This window comes from Microtus pennsylvanicus, chromosome 15 (genome assembly GCF_037038515.1).
Source record: "Microtus pennsylvanicus isolate mMicPen1 chromosome 15, mMicPen1.hap1, whole genome shotgun sequence".
In the NCBI taxonomy this organism is placed as follows: Eukaryota; Metazoa; Chordata; class Mammalia; order Rodentia; family Cricetidae; genus Microtus; species Microtus pennsylvanicus.
This window is the reverse complement of record NC_134593.1, coordinates 33,377,713-33,397,206: the sequence shown is the minus strand read 5'-3', so window position 1 is coordinate 33,397,206 and position 19,494 is coordinate 33,377,713.

Sequence of the window (19,494 nt, the reverse complement as noted above, 5' to 3'; positions counted from 1 at the left end):
CCCTTAGAAACATGGTTGTTTTCTAATGGGAGAGAGAAAGGAGGTGGATCTGGATAGGAGGGGAAGTGGGAAAAACTGGGAGGAGTATAAGAAGGGGAACCCTCACTCAAGATATATGATGTGAGGAAGAAAATGTCTATTTTTAATAGCACATCTCTCATAGCTGTGCTCAGAGGTTTCATGATCCCTCCTCGGTGAACCTGGAGCTGCCTTCTAAATGGCTTCAGGTCCCTGTCAAGTTGATAGCTGACATTCACAATCACAGGGAACTGTTTTGTTGGGCTCACCCACCAAGACTCTCCATCATGGTAGAAGGATGTCCGAACACAGCCCTGCTTGCTACAGAACTTGGCAATATTTTTCATATAGTTTTCTAGACCCCCCAAAAATGTCTGCTGTGAAATTTCAGAAGGACATTGGGGCCAGGCAGTGCATGGCAGAGTCAGATTCCCATCCCAGAAACTGTGAGAGGCCGTTTTATGAAACCGTGAAAGTAATGCTTACGTTTCAGTGGTGTCTCTAGGACCAGAGACATTTACAGAGGAAATCTGCACACGCTGAGTGCAATCAGCCCAGCAGGGAGAGTGTATGAGCTGAAGGTGGCAGAATTAGAGGAAGCAGGCTCCCTAAGGATGGTGGAGCCCAGTTGATTGCACCAAGAGCTACAGATGATGGACATGGAGCTAAAGGATTTGATTTAATGATTCCATGCTGGTAGTCAGTCTTGCTTTGGCTTCATCTTCCCCTATATACCTCCACTTTTCTCCTTTGGCATGGGGATGTCGACTCTGTGCCGTTGTATATTGGAAGTGTGTATCTTGTGTTTTGAATTTGTAGGGGATTGAAGTTAAGAAGTTGTTTTGTATCCCAGAAGAGAATTTGGACTTTGGGCTTTTGAGTAACATTAGAACTGTTGAGATTTGGGGGATTCTTAGGTGAACTAATTGCATTTTGTTTTTTGAGACGATTCTGAGCTTTTGGGGGCTAGGGGCAGAATATTATGGTTTAAAAGTGGTATGTTTAGGTGGATTTATGAAGGTTATCCTTCACTGTCAATTTGAATGGATCTAGAATCACTTGGGAGACAGCTCTCCGTATTTCTGTGATGTCCTTCCTTGGGAGGATTCACTGTGATGAGAAAAACATCCTCAAACCAGAGTGATTGTTATCCCACAGTCTGAGGGTTCATACAAGAAAAGAACGATGAAGCCAGAATTTCCCTGCTCTGCCTCTTGGTCCAGCAGAGGTATGAAGAGTCCAAGGCCCATGTACCTATCGCCGTGGCTTGCTCTGCCTTCCTTCTCGTGTAATAGATAGACTCTTCTTCAAGCATGAGCCCACGTAAATCTTTTTTCCTACACACTGCTTGTGGTCAGGCATGCAGTTACAGTGGTAAGGAAATAGTAATCAACATGGTCCTTGGTAAAAAGTCTGAGTGGAGTGTGTTACCGTGTGCTTTTAGAGTGATGGGTATTCTAGCATGTATCAGTCTACGAGAATTCATGAATAATTGATTATGAGTAAGCTAGAAAATAAAGGTTCAAATGTCTGAATCTCTTAAAATGAGAAGTAATAGTCAGAGTTTTTTTAATTAATTTTTTTCTAAGGCCATAGAACCCAAATACAGAGACACAGATAGAAATGGAATTAGGAAACAGACAGTTTTCCCACCCCCATCCTCCCAGCCATTAGATGGTGGTGTAACATGGACTGAATTAACTTTTTGGTATGTTTAGGCTTATTTTCTCTTTAAAGATACTCATTTATTTATTGGTCTCTGTATTTGTTTTGTGAGTGTGTTTGTCCATGTGTGCTGTGATTCATATATAAGGGGTCAGAGGACAAGTGGTGGATGCTAGTTCTCTCACTGTCTGGGCCCTGGGGATGAAACTCAGCTCTTTATATCTGACAGCAAGGGCCTACTCAGTCACGTTGACAGCCCTGTTTCCTCATTTTCAGAAGGCACATACTAATTCACAAGATCAAGAGAATTAAAGACAATAAAGTTTATAAATTCCCAATATACATTGTTAGTTGTATTTTGACACTCTGAAATTAACTGTTCTGAGAAAGAACATGAATTACTGTGTTTGGTGCTGTTGTCTTGAGCTCAAATGTTACTATGGTTTGTTTGGCAATATTTCTGTCCTAAATAAAATTATGTCTGTCTTTATACACATAGAGCATCTTTTAATATTCCCTAGAGGCACGTACCACAGCTTGGCACGACAGTGAGATATTTTTGCCCAACAAATATATATCTTATCCTAAAAGAACATGGATTTTTCCTCTCTGACTATACAACTCAATTTCCTTCCTTTTGGAAGAAAGATGTTTGCTTTTGCTGTCTGAAAATACTGCACATTTGAAAGAAAAAGAGTTGCAATCAGGTGAGCACTTCATCTTCCGAACACTTGTGTGCCCACCCTCTCCGTCTGATATCCTGAAATGGGCCTTCTCCCTTTGCAAAGGGAGCCTTTCCTCTCGAAGCCAGGGCAGCTTGCTCCCATCAGCCTTCCCAGGGGATCCTCAAGCTGTTCCCTACTCCACCACCGTGCTCTCCCTGTCTGCGGCATCACCCTAGGGATGTGACTGCCTAGGGACTACTCCTGCACATCTCTCTCACTGCTCACTCTGCCCCTGTGGAGGACCATTCTCGTCACATGCATTTTCCCTTTCAGATGCTGTTGGGCCACATTTCACCCCCGTGAAGCTTTTCTGTGAAATGGGTCCTGACAAGGATGTCATCTATCTTAGCATTCCAAGCCTTTGGGTGATTCTCCTCTGTCTTCTTCCAATATGACATACCTGCTTTGTGAACTTCCTAAGCATAGGTCTTTCTCTGACTCCAAATACCCTGCTTCCTTTTCAACTCACTGGCTGCTCTTTCCTAGTTCCTGCCTTCTCTTCTATACTGGACTAAGGTTTGAAATGACCAGATGTAGTATTTTCTCCTAAGGAATGTTGAATGGTGAGAGAATTGCCAATAGATATCTCCTCTCCTGGGCCATTATCATCTTTATTTTCTTTCCCTCTCTTTCTTCTCCCCTCTCTCTTCCCCTCCTTTTCCCTTCTGTAAATGGAGACTGCTCATTATTTTCCCAGATTTCCAGACCCAAATAACACACAGAAACTATATAAATTACAACTTTGTTTGGCCAATTAGCTCAGGCTTCCCATTAACCAACTCTTACATCTTATATTAACCCATCTCCACTAGTCTGTGTATTGCCGTGAGGTTGTGGCTTACCAGGTAAGGTTCCTGCATGTCCTTCTCATTCAGCAGCTACATGGTGTTTCATTGTTTCTACCTACTCTATCTCTATATCTCTTCCAGCCTGGCTATATTCTGCCCTGCAATAAGCCAAAGCAGCTTTATTCATTAACCAATAAAAGCAACATATACAGAAGGATTTCCCGTACCACCCTTCTATTTTTCTTTCTTACTGCTCACCTTCCTCTTTAAGATAATGATGACTATCTTAAATGTCACCGTAGAACCTCCATCCAGCTACTGATAGAAGCAGAGGCAGAAATCCACATTGAAGGAATGGCTGAGCTCCCAAAGTCCAGTCAAAGAAGGGAAGGAGTAAGAATACAAACAAAGGGGTCAAGACCATGAAGGAAACACCCACTAAAACAGCTTAAGTGAGCTAATGGGAGCCCACCAACTCTGGCCTGACAGGGAAGAAACCAGCATAGGACAAAACTAGGCCCTCTGAATGTGGGTGACAGTTGTATGACTGGGGCAGACTGTGGGGCCACTGGCAGTGAGATCAGGATTTATTTCTACTGCTTGTACTGGCCTTTTAGAACCCATTCTCTTTGGGGGATACCTTGCTGGTCTAGATATAGTGCGGAGGATCTTGGACCTTCCTCAAAACAGTACCTTACTTTTTTTGAGGGTGTTGTTGGGGGAAGGTGGAGAGGATGTGAGGGGGAATGAGAGGAGGTGGTAAGTGGGAACAGAGATGGGTATGTAAAATAAGAAAAATTGTTTTAAAAAATAAATAAATCACAAGAAAAGATAATGAACACATATTGACTACCTTCTACTTTGCTCCTAGACATTGAGCCAGACACTAGACATACAGTGATGATATATGCTGTGTTAATTAAGATATAATTAATTAATTCAGATATATTTTGATCTATAGCAGGCTTTATACAGAGATAAATTAGAGTTGTTGGGGTAGGATTGTGAGCAGTTTCAGTACCCAACAGGCACTGAAGGCAGGGATGGGACAAGCAATGGAGAATTACTCTCCGAAATAGTCATGTCTCACTCTATTCTTATTCTATACCCAGACCACATAGGGCAAAAATAAACAGAAGACTACATGAAAAATTTAAAAATATCATTCAAATTCCAAAATTCAAACAAAAATAATCAAACATAATATGAAAGTCTTTCTTTAGCAGAAAGTTATATTTTTACTGAATTGTGTATAGCTATGATTTTCTAATTCCAAATGGTTCCATAGTGTTAATTTGGGAAACAGATCTTCAGGCTCATGTCTTTCTATATTTCTTCTGTATTTCTTTCTATTCAGTTTAGAAACTTTAAGCTGTTTGGGCTGTTTCTTTGTTATTTGTCTATATAACAAATATATAGAAATAATGCATTCTAAAGAAAACTGAATTTTTTTGAAACCTTTTTGATTCTTCAGTTCACATCTATAGAGTATTAATTTCTTTCATGCACAAGCTTACATAGATCTACAGTCAGACCCCATTGTTGGCGGAGGCCTCTTGTTTGTTCCTGGCTGCCCAGACCTGAAATAATCACACAGAAACTATATTATTTGCAATACTGTTTTGCCAATAGCTTAAGCGTATTTCAAGCTAGCTCTTATATCTTAAACTGACCAATTTCTATTATTTTGTATTTTACCACAAGGCTTGTGGCTTACCAGCAAGGTTCCTATCCGTCTGTCTCCTGCAGTGGCTATATGGCATCTCACTGGCTTTGTCTACTTTCCCCTCTTTCTCTGCTTGGAATTTCTGCCTTATTCTTTTATGCTAAGCCACTGGCAAAAACAACTTTATTCATTAACCAATAAAAGCAACACATGTACAGAAGAACCTCCCACACCACCCTGTTATGACTGTGGCATGTTCCGCAGCTAAACCACAGAATATTTTATTGTTCCTTGCCTTCTTACATATTTTAACTTAAATGGTTGTATTTTAATTTAACTTTAAGACATTTACTATAAACTCAGTCCCCTCCCCCCAAAAAATCTCTGCTAGAAATGTAAAAGTCTGCTTTGAGTGTCCAAAGACCAGTTTCTGTATTGTGTTGGCTTCCTGTCTCTGAGTTCTTTTCCTCTCTTCATCTCACCCTCCATGACTCATCTTGTTGTCTTGGTCTTCGGTGTTTTCCAGCCAGTCCTGGGTCACCACTCTGCTTGCACAGCTCTGGTTCTGGGCTCTCCTAGCATTGGTCTCTCTGCACCCTGTCCATAGTTAGCTCACTGCTTGCTAGCTCCTTTCTTAGGGAAATTAGATTGGGAGTCGATTTTTCTTGGAGACATGTAAATCACAATTCTGTGGTCTAGAGTTGCATTGAGTAGCATGGGCCCCATCTTATTCTTCCCTGGCCAGAGTTTAGTTTGAAAGCATAAAATCTGAGGAATCTCCTTCCCGGAAGGGACATGGTGTTGTTGTGGAAAACTTCCTTTGTGTTTCCCTTTCTTCTTGCCCTAAGGAAACTCAGTAGAATTTTCAATCTGAAAATATAGATGCTTCTATTTCTAAACGTTTTGTTTTAGAATTATTACTTTGAGTTTTTCATTGTTTTCTTTTGCTGGAATTTTCCTTCAGAATTAAGGGAATCATGAATTTTCTTTTTTTAAAAAGTGGGTTGTTTTCCGTCTTTTGAAGCTTCATTGTTTTTGCTTTTGGACTTTTTTTGAACTCCTAGAGGCTCTTTTTTTGACCTAGAATGTCCTGTATTTATAGTATTCTTTTTCATGATTATGCTATCTTATCTGCATGAGAAATAATTAATTTTGGTTTGTTTTCTTGTCCTTTTGATGTCTGTTTGTATTCCTTATACTTTTATGGACTGAATTTCTGTTTTCTCTGTCACAGGCTTTCCTTAAATGTGTAGTGACATCCCCAAACTATAACTCTCAGATTGTAGAATTATCTTTAACTCTGTATAGATGTATTAAGTTTGTTTATGCTTCATTTCTTTAATTATGTGAAGATGTGTTTCACCTTGCCTGCCTAAAACACTGTCTAATCAAAAGCTGACTGGTCAATAGTTAGGCAGTATAGAGATAGGGGGCTGGTGGGCAGAGAGAATGGGAGAAGGGGGAAAAGAGAATGAGGAAGAAAGAGAGGGAAATGCCCATTGTTAGCCCACCAGCCAGACACCGAGTAGGACATACAGAAAGAAGGAAAGGTTAAAAAAAATCCAAAGTAAACCATAGATGAAGAGAAACCAGTTAAAATAAGTTATAAGAACTAGTTGGGATGAGCATAAGATAAGGTCAAGCTTATGATAAGTCTCTGTGTCGTGATTTGAGAGCTGATTGGTGACCCAAGAGAAAGCCTGCTACACTTAGAAACTTTGATGCTAATCACTGTGTGTGTATGTGTGTAGTGTGGTGGTGGTGGTGGTGGTGGTGGTGTGTGTGTGTGTGTGTGTGTGTAGTGATTCCCTTTAGACCATTTTATTGGTGATGATCATTCTCCTGTTAGTATTTTGGGTCATTTCTCTTTGAGTACTGAAGCTTTCATAGAAAAGAAGAAAACAGTGTGTTGGAAAGGCATATATGGCTAATTGACTACCTTTTGGAAGGCTATATCGAACCCTTGACAATTTTGACTTCATTTGTTTGTGTTGTGACTGCTGAAAATAATGAATGTGTATTCAGTCTAAGGGTTAAGGAAATCAGTGTCAGATACATGGCTCTCTAAGTGAACGAGGTATAGTAACTCAGTCATTAGTTATCACTGCCTTGGCAACAACTGTTTCCAGGGCTCTATGACTCAACTCTAGCTTCCCAACACTCCCAGAAATCCTTCCCTTTTGTGGTAGCTTCTGTATAGAATCAAAACTAGGCAGTGGGGATTCTGTGATAGAAGCAGGTTTAAGTGATGACAGAATGACAGGACACCAGTGATAATGGTGGCATCGTGCTTTTGGGATGCTTTCTCTTGGAAATCTGCCTTTGTGTGCACTAGTCTCTGTGTGTTTCAAGGGCTTATCATGGACCTGCTAAGGTTTAGATGCTCACATTGGCATTTTTGTCTATAAGCTACCCTTATTTGTTTATTCAGTTATTGGTTGTGTGTATGTATGTGTGCATGCATGCATGTTATATACATGTATGTAAAGAAGTCTATAAAGACAGAAGAGGATGCCAGATACCTTCCTATACTGCTTTCACCTTACTCCCTCGAGACAGTCTCTGGCTGGTTCTGGAGCTGGTCATTTCTTGTAAAGGCTAACAGGATGAACCCCTATCTTTATCCTTACCATCTCTGAGATTTCTTCAGGGGCAGCCACACCCTGGTTTTAGCTAGAGTTCCAAACTTAGATCCTTATGATTGCCCAGCAAGCACTCTTACTTACTGAACCACCTACCCAATCCAGTTATCCTTATTTGTATCCATGCTTACTACTCTTACCTATCATCATTTGTGTTTAAGTTGCACATCCCAGTGCATTTAAACTCTATAACTTTACTTGTATATTGTTGTAAGCCAATTTATTCACGTTATTGTTGTTATTATTACTGTATTTTTTTTCTGACTAGCTTTGAGACCTACCAAGAGTTTCCTAACTGGTGGGGTCTTAATTTTTTTTTATCATTTGTTAAATAGAGATAACATTCTTATCACACAGGGTTATATGACAAATAAAGGGAGGCCAGAAACTAATGAACTAAGGCCAGATAAAGCACAAAGATTATCAAGCCTTAGTATTCACTCAATAAACATTAGCGTCTATGACTAACAATAAGAAGCACCAAATTGCTTTCAAATCACAGGCTTATTCTGAACACCAGGATATGTGCAAACAACTCTCACTGTTTACCATGAGGTCCGCTCCAGATGCTACTTGTTGTCAATCCAGGGGTCTGTGATGTGTGTGGAAGGCAGAAAGACCAAACCCACCTAACCACAGCCTGGTGTGTCTGTGGAGTCAGTGGTTAGGATAGAAAACCCTTTGTTACGGTTTCAGAGGAAGGAGAAGTGGTCCTGTCATGGAAACATGCCTCCAGTAAGACAAGCATGTCGGACGCGACTCTGTTTGCCAGGACTGTCTGTCCACAATACCAACAGCCATCCCCATCTCTGAGCAGAGCCTTGGTGAGTGTCAGGAATCCCCAAACCTGGAAGCTTTGTGGAGTCAGTTACAAAGGAAAACCTCACATTTTAATAAAAGGGGTTTAGATTTTGAGAAATTCATGAAAATGAGTGTCAAGTAACAAGATTTTCCTGGAGTACTGCTCTTTGGCAAGGCAAATCTCCTGGCCTTAGTGCCTTCCATACCTCTGCTTGCATCAGAAACTTTGTCCAGATTCTTCACAGAGCCTGTTGAACAATGGTTGTTCAGAGCCTGGCAGTGAAATGTTAATTTTTTTTCTGTATGCTTTTGAATTCTGTTTAAATTTTTGTCAGGATATTATAGTCTTCATACAAGGGGTTCATACATGCATATAACATTTTGAAGTATTCACTTCTCTGTCTCCTCTTCTTCCTTCTTGTCTCCTTTCTCTCTTCTCATCTGTGGTTAATCCCCCTTTCAGTCAGATGTGGTCCCTCCCCTCCCCTGGCTCCCACATGTAAACTAAAGCCTGACACGTTTGTGTTTATGGCACAGATTTATTTCAGTGAACCTGATGGCCGCTTTTGAGTTCGTAGGCACGACCTTTGATTAGATCCGTTCTCAGAATCTTTCGTCCCTATCTGAGGCACAACAGCCAACATCCAGTCACGGCACCACTCTCCTCGGAAGAAAGTTTTAGTCAAGCCAGAACTAAATTAAATTAATTACTAAAAATCTCAGGTAAATAACACGATGACTTAGCAAAATAAACCTTAGCAAAGCAAGTCCCTGCTGAGGGGAGAGAGTTCTCTTTCCGAGAGAAAGTGTTGCTATTACCTTGCAAGAATGTCGGTTTCCACCTCAGCTCTAATTAAATCTATGGAAAAATAATGTCAGAATGTCAGTGTTGATTCCTTCAGCGCTTAATGATGCATGGAGGAAACACTCCTCTCAATTACGGTGCAGAGGGCAAAGAGAGCAGCCAAGATGTTTTCTGGAAATGCTGTGTGGAAGGCTGAAGCCATGCAGAATGTCCTGGCAGGTTTCTGAAAGGAACTCCTCTGCCTCCCGCTGTCTGCTTTGTCTCCTCCACAAACCTCTCCAGGCACACTGCTCTCCCAGCTCCTGCCCTGGCCTCTCTTTTCTCCCTGTTTAATCCTAGATTGTTTTTTTTTTTTTTGGATCACTTCCCCATTTCCTCTAGGTAAATAGGGCCCCCAAAGTCTAATTATTCTTACTTTCTTGCTTCCATTTCCTCCTTTTGATTTATTTTTCTTTTCACAAAGTAAATAGTAGGGCGTTCTTGGAATCACCAACTTTCAAAACTTAAAAAGTGCAGTTCTGACCTTCTTTACATTTCTGTTGTCTCAAAATGCCTTCCGTCTTTCCTTTAACTCAGTTCACTTCCACCCATTGGACCCCCCTTTCAGCCCCAGGTCTGTGCTAGAGTCTAAGGCTTGAACAGCAAACAGATCGATAAGCTCAAATTGTGTGTGCAGGAACCTTACAACAGAGTGGGCGAGGTATGATATGAACCCAACGTTACTGTTATTTTCAGATTGATTTCTCACTCCTCACACTTCTCTATTCTTACCCATCAGAATCATTTCCTCCTGGGAGAAACTAAAAAACAACAAAAACAAAACATACAATTGTACATTGTATATCAAGCATTCCCCGCCACCCTATTTTTTTCATGTAAATTGTGACTTTCAGCTCAGCATATAGCTGGGCTCTCTGATACTGATAGTAATATCATGCATCACCTGATTGCTCTGCTGAGCGCCAGACCCTGTTTGCTCTGGACCCAATTTTACCCATCATCCTATAAAGCAGATGAAGGTGAGAAAGCTTCTGCGCAGGCACTGGATATTTTGTCTAAGACTGAGCTGTTTAAAAATGTAATAGCAAAAGCTGGGCCCCACAGTCTGGCTCCAGGGAGTAGTCTCTGAGCCACACTGAGCCACAGTGTCCTGTGTTCTGCCCTGCACCTCCAGACCCCTTCCTTCCTCAACCACAAATGACAAGGGATGACCTCGACCCTCAAAGCCAGTCTGTTGGCTACACAGTCACTTGTGATTTGTGTGACTTGGCTTCAATAGATTAACCTGACCTTCTTGAGGTTATTCCCTTAAGGATTGAAAGTAAGATACAGAGCCACTGTCCTTTTTATAGATTCCTTAAAAATAGGGGGTCCTTCTTTCTAATTGTGATATATGTTCAAAACTTTGGAGTTTAAACTTGAAGTTGAGATTAAAACAGCTCTTGGTTAACCCTGTTTAATACAGGGTTATTAATAATAAAATAATAATTTGCTATGCTCTGAAATGCTTCACATTTCTTTTAAATAATTTGAGTTTTTGTCTATTTTCTTTCTACTTTTTTTTACTTTAGTTTTTTGTGATTTATCTCTGTTAATTAGTCAATGTAAGTTTTTAAGGTTTTAAAAGTAGTGTCTAAAACTTAATACTTGAGGCATTTTCTTATAACTGTTGGTTTATTTTTTCATTGTCTGTATTTACTTACTGACCTAGACCACTGAGCATGCTCAGTGCTCATTTAAATTTCACACTGTCTTCTTTGTATTTTTGCTAACTTTACCAATTACTATATTATCATGACTCTTAATGTTTGAAAATTAAAATATAATTATACTATTTTCCCCATACCCATTCTTCCAGTGCTCCCTTGTTTCTCCTACCTTACTCTTGTTGACAGAGGTTTCTGTCCCGCCTGGTCCTGCAGTCTTTCAGTCCCAAAGAAACATGCAGATTATACATTAATTATAGACTGATCAGCCTATTAGCTCAGGCTTTCTTATTAACTAACTCTTACATTGTACTTTAACCCATTATTCTTGTCTGTGTTAGCCATGTGGCTTGGTACCTTTTTATCAGTGAGGCATTTTCACCTTGCTTCCTCTGTATCTGGGTGATGACTGCAGATTGAGCCTTTCCTCTTCCCAGAATTTTCCTCTTCTGGTTACACTGCGTATACTTCCTGCCTGGCTACTGGCCAATCAGCATTTTATTAACCAGTACAAGTAACAAATCATTACAGGGTATAAGACCATTGTCCCATGGCATATTCTCTCTCTCAAACTGATAAATTTTGGTCTCTGTTTCTTTAATTGTTGTTATAAATGTATGTTTTTGCATGTCTGTACATCTGTGTTTATATATAAATAAATAAATAATAGCTTGTATGTTAGCTGTATGTGTGTGATTTCAGCATTGATCACTTGATACTAGATAACCAACTAAGAGACTCATTGCTGGGGAAGACTGCTTTCTCCCATTCAGAGTATTCCTTAGTTACCTATACATCTTTGTCTAAGGGTTGGGCCCAATGAGCTTTCCCCCATCTACATTAGCATGTATGTTGGTATGTCCCTTGTTCAAGAATTGTATGGCAGCCATAGTGTTGAGACTTCCCTGGCAGCTTCCCTGGCATTTCTAGTTGGCACAGTCTTGCAGCACACACTGTGTTTCTCTGGCTTTTCAAACTTTCTATTCCTTTTTCCTTGATGTTCCCTGAGCCCTAGGTACAGGAGTTATGTTATAGATTAATTAGTTCAGGCACCACACAGTCATTTGTTTTCTGCATCCTAATTGGCCGTGATGTTCTGTAATAGTGTCTGTCCATTTGGAAGGGGAAATTTCCTAAATGTGGGAGGAGGACTATACTTATGGGAGCAGACCGTACAGAAGAGGGTCATGCAGGATCTGCCTGGGTGGAGGGATTGGGTGTGGCATCGGAAGTTGTCATTGTGGAGGTGTTTCACCTTTGTGCTCAGGTTTATTCCTACTTATTTATTTTCTTTGAGGCTGTGGTGAAGGAGAGTGTGTCTAGAATCTCTGTATGTTTGTAGTTGGTGCACAGAAAAGTAGTGGGCTTTTAAAATTCTTTATCCTGCCATTTTGATCAAAATATGGTATTGTTGATATTTCTAGAATTTTTCTGGTAGAGTTTTTGAGATTTATCATTAGTAAAATTAGATCAGCTTGCAAACAGTGGTAGTTTAACTGCTTTCCTCTTTGTGTTTCTAAAAGTTCCTTCTCTTGCTTTATTCTTCCAGCAAGCATTTGGAGCACAATATTAAGAAGTGAAGACAGTGGAAATCTCTGTTGCAGTCCTGATTTTATTAATTCCTTCAAGGTGTTCTTTGTGTATAATGACATTGACGGTGGGGTAGTCATGTGTAGCCTTTATTATCTTCTTGAGCTAGATTCCTCTAAGCCTTTTATCATGGCAGCTTGTTGGATTTTGTCAGCCCTTCTCTGCATCTACTGAGATGATCAGGTGAATTTTTTCATTAAGTCAATGAATCTGATTTATTACATCTATTATTCTGTATGTGTTCAGTCATCTGTTTATCGCAAGGATAACTATGTGATGATGTATAATCTTTCTGATATATGTCTGTATTCTGGTTGCAAATATTTTATTGAGAGTTTTTTTGAACTGTATTCACTTGTGGTATTGACCTATAGTCCCCATTCCAGCCTCTCTCTCTCTCTCTCTCTCTCTGTGTGTGTGTGTGTGTGTGTGTGTGTTTCTATGTATCTGTACCTGGTTTGGGTGTTAGATTAGTAATTGTTTCATAGAACAATTACTGTGCTTTCTGCTTCTATTTCTTTAAATAAAATAGGAAGAATTGTGTTTACAACTTCTTTAAAAGTTGTGATAACTAGTTTTATGTTAACTTGACACAGCTAGAGTCAGTTTGGGAGGCAGAACCCCATTTAGACAATGCCCCCACCAGATTGGCCTGTGAGTAACCCTGTGGTGCGTTTTCTTGACTGATGATTGAAGTGGGAGGACTCACCTTACTGTGGGTGGTACTACCTCTGGGAGGGCTGTCCTGGGTTCTCTAAGAAAGGAGGCTGAGCAAATCATGGGTAGTAAGCCAGTAAGAAGGACTTCTCCACGTCTCTTCTACTGCTCCTGCCTCAAGGTTTCTGTGTTGTGTTCCTGCCCTGTCTTTCTTCATGGAGCATGACCTGAGAGCTAGTCGCTAGGGTAAACCCTTTACTCCTAAGTTACTCTTGGCCATGGTATTTTCTCACAGTAATAGAAACTCCAATGAAGAAAAAAGTATAGAAATCTGTTGTGAATCCTTTGAGGCCAAGACTTCTTTTAGTTGAAATCCTTTTTATTATTGTCCTAATCTCTTTATTTGTTGTGGGACTATAACAGTTGTTAACCTTTTCTCTGTTTAATTTTGGTCATTTGATTGCATCAAGAAAATTTCCCATTTCATTTAGATTTTCAGCTTAATGGAGTACACGTTTTGTTTTGGTTGTTTTTCCAGTATCCCCTTCTAAGATTCTGAATTACTTTAATGTCGGTTGTAATGTTTCTCTGTTCATTTCTGAATCTGTTAATTTGGGTCCTCTCTTTTAGTTAGTTCAACAAAGGATTTGTTGATCCTGTTTATCTTCTCAAAGAACCAGCTCTTTGATTTTTTTATTCTTTATAGTGTTTTCTTTGTTTCTATTTCATTAATTTTGGCTCTGATTTTATTATTGTTTACTGAATTTGAGTTTGCTTTGTTTCTGTCTTTCCAAAGTTCTGAGTTGAATAATTAAGTAATTTATTTGGACTCTTTTTATTTTTTAATGTGGGAGCTTGGGGCTATAAATTTCCCTCGTAGGACTCCTTTTAATGTGTCCTAGATATTTCATTGTCTTGTATTTTCACCTTGTTTAATTTCTTTTTCTATTGACCAATTCACCATTTAGTAATGAGCTTGTGTACGTAATAGAGATTTGCTTGCTGCTGATTTTCAATTTTATGACATTATGGTCACAAAGGATACGTGGAGTTATTTTAATACTAACAAATTTGCTAAGATTTGTGTCCCAGGATGTGGTCTATTTTACAGAAGCTTCTGTGGGCTGTGGAGGAGAATGAAAATTCTTTGGTGTTTGGGTGGAATATTCTATAGATACTTGTTAAGTCCATTTCAGTTAGGTGGTTCCATGCTTACTTTGTTAATATCATCTGTATATTAGAGAAAGTAGGATATTAAAAGTACCTACTACTAATGGATCAATATTAATCTGTCTTTACTGAATGAAATTGTGAGCACTAGAGTTTGGTGTATATACGTATAGGGTAACAATGTCTTCTGAGTCAGTTGTTCTCATGATTAGAAGAACAATGTACCCCTCTTTATCTTTTCTATCTCTTCTGGTTTGTTTTAGTTTGAAGTCTATTTTGTCAAATATTAGGATCGCAATACCTACTTTCTCCTTGGTCCCATTTGACTGGAATATTTTTGTCTATCCTTTTATTCTAAAGTAGAGCCTATCTTTAAAACCGAGTTAATTGTAGACAAGAGTTCGGTGTAGCTTGTTTCTTGATCCGTTCAGCCACCAGTATCTTTTGATTGGAAAATTGAGGATATTTATATTATTGAATGGTATGTGTTGATTAGCCACTGTGTTGTTGTTTGTCTTCTTAGTGGCATTATTTTTTGTTTTAGTAATTAGAATTCCAATTCCATTTTTTACATATTGGCTGTACTTCTTCCTGTCTTCAGATTGAAGTTTCATTTCCTGCATTTTGTTTAGGGTTGGTCTCATGAAAGTAAAGTAAGCAACTATAGGTTGCTGCATCATGGGAAGCTATTCTTTCTCTTCAATTATAGCAGATAGTTTTGTTGGGTACAGTAGTCCAGGTTAGTAGTTGTGCTTTTTATAAGTTGGAATCATTATTTCAGGCTCTTGGCTTTCAGAGTTTCCATTGAGAAATCAGCTGTTATTCTGATTTTTTATATGTGCCTTGTGTTTTTCTCTTGAGGCTTTTAGTACTCTTTCTTTGTTCTGTATACTTTGTTTTTAAAATATGTGCCCCCCATTCTTGTGATCTTGTCTAGTTGAGGTTTTGTATGCTTCGTGTATTCACATAGATTTTTTTGCCTTAGCATCATATATATGTGTCTTGCCTTGGCATCCATATAAATGTGTCTTACATTAGCATCCATATAGATATGTCTTGCCTTATTCATGGGAAGTTTCCTCTGGCTTGGGATGCTTCTCTCTCACCTATTCCCATAATTCCAATGTTTATTTGTTTTTTCATATCTTTGCTTCTGTGGTATAGTTGCTCTACTTTATCTTTGAGTCCTGATATTCTGTCTTCTGCTTGATTCATTCTATCTTAAGGCTTTGTCTTGATTTTACTAGTTGGGCTAGTGGGTTTTCCCAATCCATCTTCATTTCATTTGAGTCCTGATATTCTATCTTCTGCTTGATTCATTCTATTATTAAGGCTTTATTTAAAGTTTTCTGGCTGAGTTATTGAGTTTTACCAATCCATCTTCATTTCATCTTGAGTTTTCTTCTGTAGTTGTCTTCTGTATTGAATTAAGCTTTCAATTCAGTGCCTTCCTTACTTCTGTTGACCTTATGTTTGTTGTTTTGGGGTGGGGCCTTGAGAAAAGTACTTATTCTCTTTAAATTCTTTGGCCTGTATGAGTGTGTGTGTGTGTGTGTGTGTGTGTGTGTGTGTGTGTATGTGATCTTTACACTCCTTCAGTTTTTTGATGTTTATGACCTTTTATCTAGATAATTATAATTGGAAAACATTTTGATAGGACTGGTAGATTTTTAGGGGAGGAGATGAAATAATGTCTTGAGCTTTCATATTGTTTGTAGTTTTTGCAATGATGTCTGGGTCTGCAGAATTCATTTGTTATGTTTGTATCTGATACAGATGCAGTAGTCTGGGACAGAACATAGAATGTGTGGAGTTTGGAGACAGCTAGGGTTGTTAGCTGTGATGCATTAAGGAGGGAGGGTAAGGAGGGAAAGTCATGTGGTCTCAGCTGACTGGACCGCAGCTCACTAAGTGTAGGACCTGACTGGGCTGAAAGGATGGGCAAAGCCAGTAAGGGACCTGTAGGTTGTAAGCAACACAAGCAGGGCTATCTAAATGATGCTGGGGCACTGTCTGTGGGGTCTAGGCTAGACCTGGGGGTTGGGAAAGGTGGATGAAACGGAAGATCAGACTGATTGACCTGGATAGACCCTGGAGCCAGATGTCCCAGGCAAGGCTGGGCTAAGAAGTTGGATGTGTGCAAGCGGGTGAGTGGCAGATGTCCTGATAGGGGCCTGAAGGTTGTAGGTGGGCATGCAGGGCTGTTTGAACTAGGCTGGGGCACAGAATGTTGGCCCCAGGCTAAAGTTGGGGGTTTAGGGGAGAATGCATGGGGGGGAGCGTGTGGACCAAGGAAACTAACTGGTCTAGACCCTGGGACAAAGTGTGTAGACCTGTGACCATGACTTTTAAATGCAGAGCTCACATTTGTCCCGACTGTACTGGATGTTTTCAGTTTCCTTTGGATGTGAGCATTAGTTTCTGTATCTTCGAATTTCAGTGATATGAATCATATTATCTGAAAGTGACTGTGCTAGTTGTAACTCTCTAGGTCACATTCATCAAAATAGATTTAAATTTAATAAAAATCTCCTTTGAAATTTCACATTTTCACTTGAACAACTTTGATTTTTTTTTTCAAAAGAAAAAGAGTTTTCAACTTGTAACTAATGATGTAGAAATCATGTCCATTTGTTCGGTAGTCTGGTGTTTGATTACATGGATACATTTTAGAAGGCTTACAGTCATGTTGAGTCTCTGCAGACAGCTGTCATTTCACCACACCCTCTTCTGCTTGGCATCATATGGCTCATTATTTTTATCTCTACTCCATGGTAGCACCACAGGATGGCGTCTTTCGATCTACTGGAAATTAAGGTTAGATGTGCCTGGGTTCCTGGATTAATGTTTAGTTAACATTGTGCACCATCTGAAAGAAGCAGAAGTTTCCCAAACAGTAAGACCCTAAAAGTCATATTCCAGTGAGAAAGAAGAAGAAGGAGGAAAGAAATTTTTATAACAACAGGGTAAAAAAGGCGGAATCTTGAGGATACCATGTCTAGGAAAGTAAGGTGGTCACAGAAATATAAGCACTACATGATTCTGTCTGTAAAATGTATTGAAAGTGCCCACTAACTATATATAGTGTGTTTATTTCTGTTACATGCCTAGCTTTTTTGCTTATGAAAGTTTTGAAATGTGTACTTCCTTCTGTTTGTCGCTGTTCTTAGCTGAGTTTTGTCATGGAAGTCTTCCTCTTCTTCCAGGGGCCATATCCTACACATCTGGGCTGGGACTGAAGTCAAGAGTGTGTCAAACCTTGTGTGTATCCATCACATATCATCGCATCACATATCTCAACATATATGTAAATGTGGCACACTGATCCTTGTAGTAATTTAAGCATTAATCTGGTTATGACAAAGACTAACACATATTAGAATAAAATATTTAGAACTATGTTGCATAACATTGGCAAAATTGCCTTTGACATTTTGAGGTCATTATCAAGTAAAATAAAGATTACTTAAATAAAAGCACAGTCATAATCATGACTATCTGATGACTGCGGTGGTGACTGAGCAGCTTCCAGCAAGTGGAATGTACAGAGTCAATGCACTGGCCAAAGGCATGGTTCACATCCATGGTGGGATGATGCAGCAAAGTATAGGAGTTCATAATGCTGTTGAGAACAGCACACAGTAAAGCTTTTGAGTATGTTCACTTTAGTTAATTAAATATTAATTAAATAACCTGACCCGTTTCCCCTCCCTCCTCTTCTAGTCCCTCCCCTCAACCTCCCTCTCCCTTCTTCTTCATCCATTTTTTCTCTGTTTGTGTTCATAAAAGGGCAGGCCTCTCATGGATATCAACACAACATGGCATTCTGTTGCAGTACAACTGAGCATCTCACTTTGTATTAAGGCTGGTCAAGGAATAGGATCCCAAAAGCCAATAAAAGATCAGAGACAGTCTCTGTTCCTACTGTTAGGAATCCCACAAGAAGACCAAGCTACACAACGGTCACATATATGCAGAGGGCCTTGGCTGGTCCCGTGCCCGCTCACTAGTTTTTGGTTCAGTTTTCAAACATTTGTAATGTAATAATTTCTGATTGTACCTGACCACAAGCAAGAGAAATCCCAGAAAGTGGATATGAGGAGACTATACTGTGTTTAAATATTTACTCAGATGTCATATCCTTAGGGAAGAATCCGTGTACAAATGGACTCACTCTGGTCTGCCACTTTGTGGGACTTAAACCCTCTTTATTTCTTCATGATTATTTCTTGGTACAACATTATATTATTAAGTTTATTTGTTGTTCCTTGTCTCTATTGGCAAGATTACTGAAGGTAGAAGGCAGAGACTTCGTGACTGACATACTAGGTAGCATTCCACCTGACACAGAGAAGAGACTCAATGATTATTTGCTGTGTGAACTTGCTTGGAGGCTAAATTGCTTGTTTTTACCATATTTTTAAAAATTCTTTTAATTTTTGAGATTATGATAAATTTGCGTCATTTCCTATTTTCCTTTTCTCCCTTCCAATGCCCCCTAATATCTCTCTGTGGTGGTTTGAGAGAAAATGGCCCCCAAAGGGAATGAATCTATTACAATGTGTAGCTTGTTGGAGTAGGTGTGGTCTTGTTGGAAGAAGTGTTTCACTGTAGAGGTGGGGTCTTTGAGGTCTCATATATGCTCAAACCATGCCCAGTGTCACAGATCACCTCCTGTTGCTTGTGAGTCAAGATGTAAGAACTCTCAGGTTCTTCTCTAAGCCCCATGTCTTCCTGCATGCTGCCTTGCTTCCAACCATGACCATAATGAGCTAAACCTCTGAACTATAAGCAAACCACCCTAATTAAATGCTTTTTACAAGAATTGCTGTGGTCATGGTGTCTCTTCACAGCAATAGAAGCCCTAACTAAGACTCTCTCCTCCTCCTCCTCCTCCTCCTCCTCCTCCTCCTCCTCCTCCTCCTCCTCCTCCTCCTCCTCCTCCTCCTCCTCCTTCTTCTTCAAATTTATGGCCTCTCTTTTCATAAATTATTGTTATACATATGTATATATGTGCACACACATATATGTTCCCTTTTCCCTGCATCCATTTCAATTGTTGTTGGGTATTTGTTGATCTTTGCCATTCTAACTAGGGTAAGATGAAATCTCAAAATTACTTTGATGTGCACCTCCCTAATTGCTAAGGACAAAGAATTTTTTTTGAGATATTTCTTACACATTGTTTTCTTTTTTTGAGAACTCTCTGTTAATATTATAGGCCCATTTTCTTTTGAAAGGGTCACATTTTTACTTTGTTT